This window comes from Polypterus senegalus, chromosome 11, assembly GCF_016835505.1.
Source record: "Polypterus senegalus isolate Bchr_013 chromosome 11, ASM1683550v1, whole genome shotgun sequence".
In the NCBI taxonomy this organism is placed as follows: Eukaryota; Metazoa; Chordata; class Cladistia; order Polypteriformes; family Polypteridae; genus Polypterus; species Polypterus senegalus.
This window is the reverse complement of record NC_053164.1, coordinates 64,248,415-64,257,990: the sequence shown is the minus strand read 5'-3', so window position 1 is coordinate 64,257,990 and position 9,576 is coordinate 64,248,415.

Sequence of the window (9,576 nt, the reverse complement as noted above, 5' to 3'; positions counted from 1 at the left end):
CCAGAAGGTGTGTTCTAACTTTAAAGATCACACCCCTCAGCCTCCTTATGAAATTCTGTGCCAGGGTTTTAGAAATGAGGGTCTATCTGTTGACTGAACCTTGGATCCACAAGAAACAAATCTGATTTTATCCCTGTCCTGAAAAGGTGGACCAGCACATTACCCTCACAAGGATTTTTGGGGCGTTCATTGGAGTATGCCCAACATGGGTTTTGTGGACTTGGAAAATACACACCATCATGTCCGGTGGGCGATGCTTCAGCAGTATGGGGTAGCAGTCATGTTGTTGCATGCGATTTGTTCTCTCTACGACTGAAGGAAGAACTTGGTTCAGATTGCTTGCAGAAAGACAGACTCATACCAGGTGGGTGTGGGACTTTGCCAGGGTTGCCCTCTCACAACCCAGTGAGATTGACAGGCAGATCAGAGCAGAGTCTGTACCCATGTGGAGGTTGTACCAGTCAAGTGTGGTGAAGTGAGAGCTGAGCTGAAGGGCAAAGCCCCCCATTTACTGTTCAATCTACATCCCTATCCTTACCTATGGTCACAAACTTTGGGCTTTATGGCACATAAAAGCAGCAGAAATGAGTTTTGTTCACAGTGTCTGAGCTCAGCCTTACAGACAAGGTGAGGAGCACAAACATTCGGGAGGAGCTGCTGCTCCTCCACTTTGGAAAAAAACAGTTGAGGTGGTTAGGGGACATGATTAGGATGCCTCCTGAATGCATCACTGGTGAGGTGCTTCAGGTGTGCCCATCTGGAAGAAAACTTTGGGGCAAACACAGGACACACTAGAGAGATTCTTACCCCAGAGGAACTGGCGGAGGTGGCACAGAACAGTGATGCCAGGGCATCTGTGCTCAGACGTCTACCCCAATGATCCGACCCTGGAGAAGGGACAGAAAATGAATGGAAAAATGAATGGGTGGGCAGACAGATATCCAAAGATGCAGATGTGTTATAGATTGTACCATTTATCTGTATGCTGATTGGGGTAAACTGATCTGTTTCTTAACTGCAAGAATTTAGCTTATTTGTGATCGTTACTTTTCCATGTTCTCCACTGTTGGCATGATGAACTGAGCTGTCCACGCGGTATGGCGCCCTCAGGCGGGTCATCATTCATAATGGTGATCTTGACAGAAATGTCCTTGACACATCTCTATCTGATCCCCGACTGTGAGTGTAATTATTCTGGAATAGAAATTTGGCATTATTCATATGAATAACCCTTTCAAATAACATTGAAAACTCCTTATTTGTAATATTCAAAATGTGCAAATGTCACAAAATAAGAATAAGGCACTGAAATCCATCCATCCATCCATTGTCCAACCCGCTATATCCTAACACAGGGTCACAGAGGTCTGCTGAAATCATGACAGTAAAAGCATAGAAGAAATCGAAGACCCTTTGAAGCTTAATGTATTATCATGAGTTGTGAAAGACTTTTCAAGTCCGTTAGTAGGGCGAGAAGGAGTTGCGTTGTGTCATTGTGGACCTGAGAAAGGAAATGACAGACAGGGTGACTGAGAAGAGCTGTGGTGTTGTATGAGGAAGTCGGGAGTGGCAGAGAAGTACGTAAGAGTGGCACAGGATATAAACGAGGGAAGTGTGACCCTGGTGAGGTCTGAGGTAGGAGTGGCGGATGCATTCGACGTGGAGGTGGGATTAGCAGTGCATCAGGAAAGTATTCACAGCTTCATCACTTTGTCCACATTTTCTTATGTTACAGCCTTATTCCAAAATGGATTCAATTCATTTTTTTCCACAGAATTCTACACATAACACCCCATAATGACAACGTGAAAAAAGTTTACTTGAAATAAACAAACTGAGAAATCCCATGTCCATAAGTATTCACAGCCTTTGCTCAATACTTTGCCGATGCCCCTTTGGCAGCAATTCCAGCCTCAAGTCTGTTTGAATATGATGCCACAAGCTTGGCACACTTATCCTTGGCCAGTTTGGCCCATTCCTCTTTGCAGCACCTCTCAAGCTCCATCAGGTTGGATGGGAAGCGTCGGTGCACAGCCATTTTAAGATCTCTCCAGAGATGTTCAATCGGATTCAAGTCTAGGCCACTCAAGGACATTCACAGAGTTGTCCTGAAGCCACTCCTTTGATATCTTGGCTGTGTGCTTAGGGTCGTTGTCCTGCTGAAAGATGAACCGTCACACCAGTCTGAGGTTAAGAGCGCTCTGGAGCAGGTTTTCATCCAGGATGTCTCTGTACATTGCTGCAGTCATCTTTCCCATTATCCTGACTAGTCTCCCAGTTCCTGATGCTGCCACCACCATGCTTCACTATAGGGATGGTATTGGCCTGGTGATGAGCGGTGCCTGGTTTCCTCCAAACGTGACGCCTACCATTCACACCAAAGAGTTCAGTCTTTGTCTCATCAGACCAGAGAATTTTGTTTCTCGTGGTCTGAGAGTCCTTCAGGTGCCTTTTGGGAAACTCCAGACGGGCTGCCATGTGCCTTTTACTAAGGAGTGGCTTCAGTCTGGCCACTCTACCATACAGGCCTGATTGGTGGATTGCTGCAGAGATGGTTGTCCTTCTGGAAGGTTCTCCTCTCTCCACAGAGGACCTCTGGAGCTCTGACAGAGTGACCATCTGCTTCTTGGTCACCTCCCTGACTAAGGCCCTTCTCCTCGATCGCTCAGTTTAGATGGCCGGCCAGCTCTAGGAAGAGTCCTGGTGGTTTCAAACTTCTTCCACTTTTGGATTATGGACGCGGCCTGGACACAGACAGGCGGACATGTTGTTAATCACCACCACACGTTTATTTTATACTAATATTTACAAGTTTCCAGTGCACACACAAACCCCAAACACAGTCCTGTCCACACAATGCCCTTCTTCGGGCCACCTCCACTCTCTCTTCTCTTGCCTTGTCCTGCCTCCACCCGACTCCAGCCTCGACTGACGGGGGACAGCCCCTTTTATATCGTCCCGTACGAGGTCCAGGTTTGTCCCGGCATTCCTCCCTGGACACACCCCAGTGTGGCGGAAATGCCGGCTGTTCTCCCAGAAGCTCTCCGGGTGTCCCTCCTCTTCTTCCCCCCAGCACTTCCTGGTGTGGTGGAAGTGCTGAGGTCCAGGGTCCCCAAGGCATTGGGGCACCCCCTGGCGGTGACCGCGGGTCCCTACAGGGTTGGGTTCTACCCGTGGCCCCCAAAGGAACCAGGAAGGCAGCCCCCACGTGATCCAGGGTGGGCATTGACCCTCTTCCGGTCCCTCACGGCGTCCCGGCCAGGTCGTTACCTCTGGCATCCCTGACAGGATGATGGAGGCCAATGTGCTCATTGGGACCTTCAAAGAAGCAGAAATTTTCTGTAACCTTCCCAAGATTTGTGCCTCGAGATAATCCTGTCAGAGGTCTACAGACAATTGGATGATCAAGGGACACAGGATGGACCTGAGCTCAATTCGGAGCTTCATGGCAAAGGCTGTGAATACTTATGTACATGTGCTTCTCAATTTTTTATTTTTAATAAATTTGCAAAAACCTCAAGTAAACTTTTTTCACATTGTTATTATGGGGTGTTGTGTGTAGAATTCTGAGGAAAAAAATGAATTTAATCCATTTTGGAATAATGCTGTAACATAACAAAATGTGGAAAAAGTGATGCGCTGTGAATACTTTCCAGATGCACTGTATGGCTATAATTAATTAACTGATTTGACGCCAATCTGTTTCAGCTGTTTGAGCTTCACTGCACTCTGAACATGTGACAGTAATGACCCCCTAAACCCCAGAGTGGCTGTCACGTAGTTTTGAAAGGATCTGATAAGAGAAAGAAGGGCCCGCACAATAAAACTGCCAAGACTTGTTAATAAAAGAAACCACCCTGGCACACCAGCAGAAGCTTAGTGGGCAAACCAGTTCAGATCAGACACGGCTTAGTGTGCTCAAAATCCATTCAAGCTACTGAGTGTTCAGTTAGTTAACTTGGATGTAAAGAACGTTAATGACTATTAGCTAGCGGTTTAATATATAACACTTCTAATAATCTGTCATGGATTCTTGCATTTTATTGCTCTAACTGGTTCAGGTGCTTGGCGTCAACTCTTTGAAGGGTTAAGCACAGTTAAGAATGAGAAAAACAGGATGGGATGAGACACATAAGTGACCGAAGATTACTGTGACAAACAGGAAAAGGACCAGGAGTCGACATGCAGGCTTAAGAGCACCATACCAGGTCCGAAGAAATGAGAATAACCAGGAAAGAAGAGGACAAAATGAAAGGCAAAAAGAATGGTGAATGGCTTGATGATTGATAGATAGATAGATAGATAGATAGATAGATAGATAGATAGATAGATAGATAGATAGAGTCAAAGGCACTATATGATAGATAGATAGATAGATAGATAGATAGATAGATAGATAGATAGATAGATAGATAGATAGATAGATAGAAAAGGCACTATATGATAGATAGATAGATAGATAGATAGATAGATAGATAGATAGATAGATAGATAGATAGATAGATAGATAGATAGATAGATAGATATGAAAGGCACTGAGCCTGCCCTTGGGGTCTTTTCCTGTGAGCACGTATGGTGCCCAGCTCTAGGTTCTGGTAGAATTGCAGTTTATTTTGCTGCTGCACTTCTCGTCTCCATCAGGTGACAGATGCTCTTGTGTGTTCATCTCCATCTTTTCTGACATTGATGCCTGCATTCTTAACACTGTTAGTGGTCTTGTTCAGTGATCTGAGGGACTGTGCCAGGGAGGTGATGGCACCTGCTCTCATCTCTTCCTCAGGGCTCTCTTCTGTATTGCAGGTCACAGCAGGATGCCGCCCAGTTCAGGCCTACAGTCATTGCTGGTGGGGCTCCTGTGCAGCTGCAGTGTGTCTGCTCTCCCACCTGCTGTATTCTGGGTGTGTCATCAGGCCCCATCCTAGAGGGTCTGTAAGGTCACACTCCCAAAAAGTGTTGCCAGCCAGATTCACTCCTGGCAGTGTCAAGACGTGTGTCTTACTGTAAATGTGTGACTCTGTGAGACTCGGCTTCTGTGGAGTTGAGTTGTTTCCAGGTTTCCCAGAGTGTGGAGCCAACAGGAGGTTAGTTTTCTTCGAGGACTGCAGATTTATTAAACATACACATATAGGAGGAGAGCCACCAGTGTGTCCCCTCTGACTGACGACTGCTAATTCAAAGGCACACAGTGAATGAACTCCTATAGGACTTGTGGTCAGGACACCTAAACTGACGATCAGAAAGAAAGAATCACCAGAGATGAGAAGTTTGGGGAGACAAGGGGTCCAGTCTCACCCTCCGGAAATGCAGCCAGGTGTTAAGTGGGTGACCCTTTGGCCTGGTCCAGCCTAACAATGAGGATCTTACGAGCTGGATCACCCTCGGGGAAACGCGCCACATGGCCGTAGTGCCGTAACTGATGCTCCCTCACAATGCAGGTCATGTGCCTCATTCGGGACTTCATGAGCAACACAGTCACACCAGCGGCACCCAATGATTCTCTGAAAAGACACACAGGAAGGAGTCCAGTCACTGGATAGCGTCCATGTCTCGCAAGCAGGGAGCACCAGGACTTTAAAGACTTGGACCTTTGTCTTCTTGCAGAGATATCAGGAGCCCCACACACCCCTTTCCAGCGACCTCATGACCCCCCATGCTCTTTATAAAGGATCAAACTGATCAGGGGCTTAAAATGGCTGAGGGAGACACCTGCTGTAGCAAACATCAGCAGTTCAAGGAAGACCTCTGTGAAGAAGCCTGGACCAAGGGAGGTCATCAGGTCCTGCACAGATTATCCTCAGAGTGAACAGCCTGTGGACTGCATGCAGCAGATGGACCTCCAACAATAACATATTTTGGACAGATGCCCCTTCGGACTCAGCTTTTAAATCCCAGCTGAAGACTCGCGACTTCAGTTTAGCACACCCTGCCTAGAGCTGCTGATTTACTGTGTAGACTGCATCTCTGTTGTTAGTCATTAGCACTAAAACATAATTAACGTGATAGTTAGAATTTGTTACTAACCCTCAGCTATTCTGTTTCTCTTCTCGGTACTCAAAGGTGGCACGGTGCCACGGCCCACCTGCCTGCCTCAGGTAAAGTCATCCCTGAATGAGGATCACTGGAATCATCGGGTAGAGGGGTCCTTTCATCTGATTGGCTGGCCCAGCACTGACTCAGCTGTGGAATGGCCAATAGGGGGAGGCAACTTGATGGCCGAGGTCTCCTGGACTCTAAACAAATCCAAATCATATTATGGGATATCATCTACTGTTAATTTCTGTTCTGTATTTGTAATATTTCTATTGTACTGTCGTATTGTATTGTGGCTGACTTGTGTTCTTTTGTGTGTATTGTGTTGACCCCCCTTTTTTTTATTTGATACCCAACCTACCTGGAAAGGGGTCTCTCTCTCTTTGAATTGCCTTTCCCAAGGTTTCTTCCATTTTTTCCCTACTAGGAAGTTTTTCCTTATCTTCTTAGAGCAGGGGTGTCCGAACTTCTCTCAAGGAGGACCAGATTAGATAATGTGAAAGTGCCCGAGGGCCAACAGCCCCTGATGACATTATCTTAAACAATAAAAGATCTAACTATCCACCCAATCCGCTATATATCTTAACTACAGGGTCACAGGGGTCTGCTGGAGCCAATCCCTGCCAACACAGGGTGCAAGGCAGGAAACAAACCCGGAGCAGGGCAGGGCGCACACACACATACCAAGCCCACACCAGGGACAATTTAGGGTCGCCAATGCACCTAAACCTGCATGTTTTTGGACTGTGGGAGGAAACCCACACAGACACGGGGAGAACATGGAAACTCCACATAGAGAGCAGCGCTACCCACTGTGCCACCGTGCCACCCTTGGCTGTTTCTCTTCAGCCAAATGCTGTTCAATTTCCCCTTTAAGAGAGAAAAATTGCTGCAGTGCTGATCCCCTGCCGCGCCACCTCACCTCGTTGTGACACGTTACATCTCCATATTCAGGAACTGCTGGGACTGGCGGTGGTAAGGAGCTTCAGAAGGGATGAAATGAATTGCCTTTACCACTGGATTCATGACAGGACCAAATCTTAGATGTTTGGCACAAAGAACCTGCTGATGAGTGAGGCAATGGAGTTTAACTTTGTTACAGATTAGCGTGGACAGTCCAGCCATGGCAGACACACCATCTGTAATAATCCCACTCAGCTTGCTCCATGGGAGTTTCACGTCATCACCAGCTCAACAAACATCCATCCATCCATTCTCCAACCCTCAGAATCCGAACACAGGGTCACGGGGGTTCTGCTGGAGCCAATCCCAGCCAACACCGGGCACTAGGCAGGAACCAATCCCGCGCAGGCTGAACAAACATTATGGAATAAATTAGTTTGTCTTGTTTGGCCTTTGAGGTCCAGCGTGTCTTCTGTTATGTTTAGGTCACCATCAGCACCTCTGAAAAACAAATCAGTAACTGAGCAGAGTCGGATGCATCTGCGCTTTCATCGTGGGCTAAAAAAAAAAAAATCCAAATGTGTTGACTTGTCTTCTCACATCTTGTGGCAGCTCTTCAATTCTCCGTGCCACACCGTGACGAGCGCCGCAAAATGTGTTCTGCTATTTTCATGACACGGTCTTTAACGAGCTTGCCTTCTGTAAAAGGTCTTCCATGTCTAGCAATTAACGCAGCCACTTCGTAGCCAGCTTTGGTGATGTTTGTCACTTGACTCCTGGGCCCGCGTAAAGAAGCGCTGCTGGGCGGCTGAGCGCTCCTCGAGTTGCTTCACGTTTCCAGCGCCGTCAGTCTCCGATAGCTTGTCAGATGTACCGGCATGTTTTGTCTCTTCACATTATATTCCTTATACAATTTGTATAATACAAAGCAACAGCCTCGTGGCAAATTAGGCAGACACAGTTGTTTCCGTTTTCAGTGAAAAAATATTGTAACTTCCACCTTGCCTGGAAGTGGCGTCCTTCATTATCAACTTTCCTTTTTTTACTTGCTGTAGCCATGACAGTTGTAGGGTGACAGCAAATTTTACACAGCCATACGGCGTACCTTCAGACCGGCGGAATCCCACCCAAGCCCGTCCACCGAGTGCTGTGATTGGTCCATCATTCAGTCTTTTTCTGTTTGACGTTTTATGGCAGTTGGCAGACTAAAGTGCTGCCACCATGAGTTCAAAAGAGAAACTGCAGGTTGAACGGGTCTGATTTATTTATTCTGTTTGGGACTGCGGGCCCAAAATAACACATTATAAGACACAAGGCGCTGGCCATATAAAATCCGATCTGGGGGCCGTGATTGGCCCCGCGGGCCGGACGTTGGACATGCCTGCCTTAGAGAGTCAAGTCAGGGGGGCTGTCCAGAGACAGGGCCTGTTAAAGCCCACTGCGGCACTCCTTGTGTGATTTTGGGCTATACAACAATAAATCTGTAATAAGTGCATTGGCGATTCTAAACTGTCCCTAGTGTGTGTGTGTGTGTGCCCTGTGGTGGGCTGGCGCTCTGCCCGGGGTTTGTTTCCTGCCTTGTGCCCTGTGTTGGCTGGGATTGGCTCCAGCAGACCCCCGTGACCCTGTAGTTAGGGTGGCGCAGTGGGTAGTGGGTGGGCATGATGAATTGTACACCTGATTCTAACGGAACATCATGTGGGACAATTGAGAAGATGATGTGCTATCCACATTTGGAAATGATTTGCTTTTATTTCTATTCAATAAATGTATACTGGAGTGGCACGGTGGCGCAGTGGGTAGCGCTGCTGCCTCACAGTTAGAAGACCTGGGTTCGCTTCCCTGTGTGGAGTCTGCATGTTCTCCCCGTGTCTGCGTGAGTTTCCTCCCACAGTCCAAAGACATGCAGGTCAGGTGCATTGGCGATTCTAAATTGTCCCTGGTGTGTACTTGGTGTGTGTGCCCTGTGGTGGGCTGGCGCCCTGCCCGGGGTAAGTTTCCTGCCTTGTGCCCTGGGATTGGTTTCAGCTGACCCCCGTGACCCTGTAGTTAGGATATAGTGGGATGGATGGATGAAATTTATACTGTACTAACCTTTGAAACAGTACCAGTAATGCTACAAGAAATTCACAAAACTAGAAGAGGGAAAGGCCATCCATTTAACACAACTTAGTGGCTGGAGTAGCAAATAAAACGCTGACCATAACACTCGTTGTTAATCTTAGAATTAAGAATCTTAAAATGATGAATCGTCTGCGCTCTATTGATACAATCCATGGATTTAGGTTGCTATTTTTTAAAAGGAATTAATAACAAATTCTGAAAAATGTTTAACATGATTGGTTACACCTCTTTGCAAACGGGACATGGCAGATGTTGATACCTTAGATGACCAAAATGTGATTTGTAGATGTATTATTTTTATTCCTATTTTAGGAGATGTGTGAATTTCACCGCACAGACTGTTTCTCATGGCCAAAAAGAAAAGAACAATAGCCTATCTATCTATCTATTGTCACACACGTGCCATTGGGAGGCAGCTAAAGGGCTTGAGTGAAGGCCGTTCTGAGGCATGCTGGGATGTGGCAGAGTGCACTGACTCCTTTTCTCCATTCCCTGTAGGCCATTCCCGGGAGATTCCAC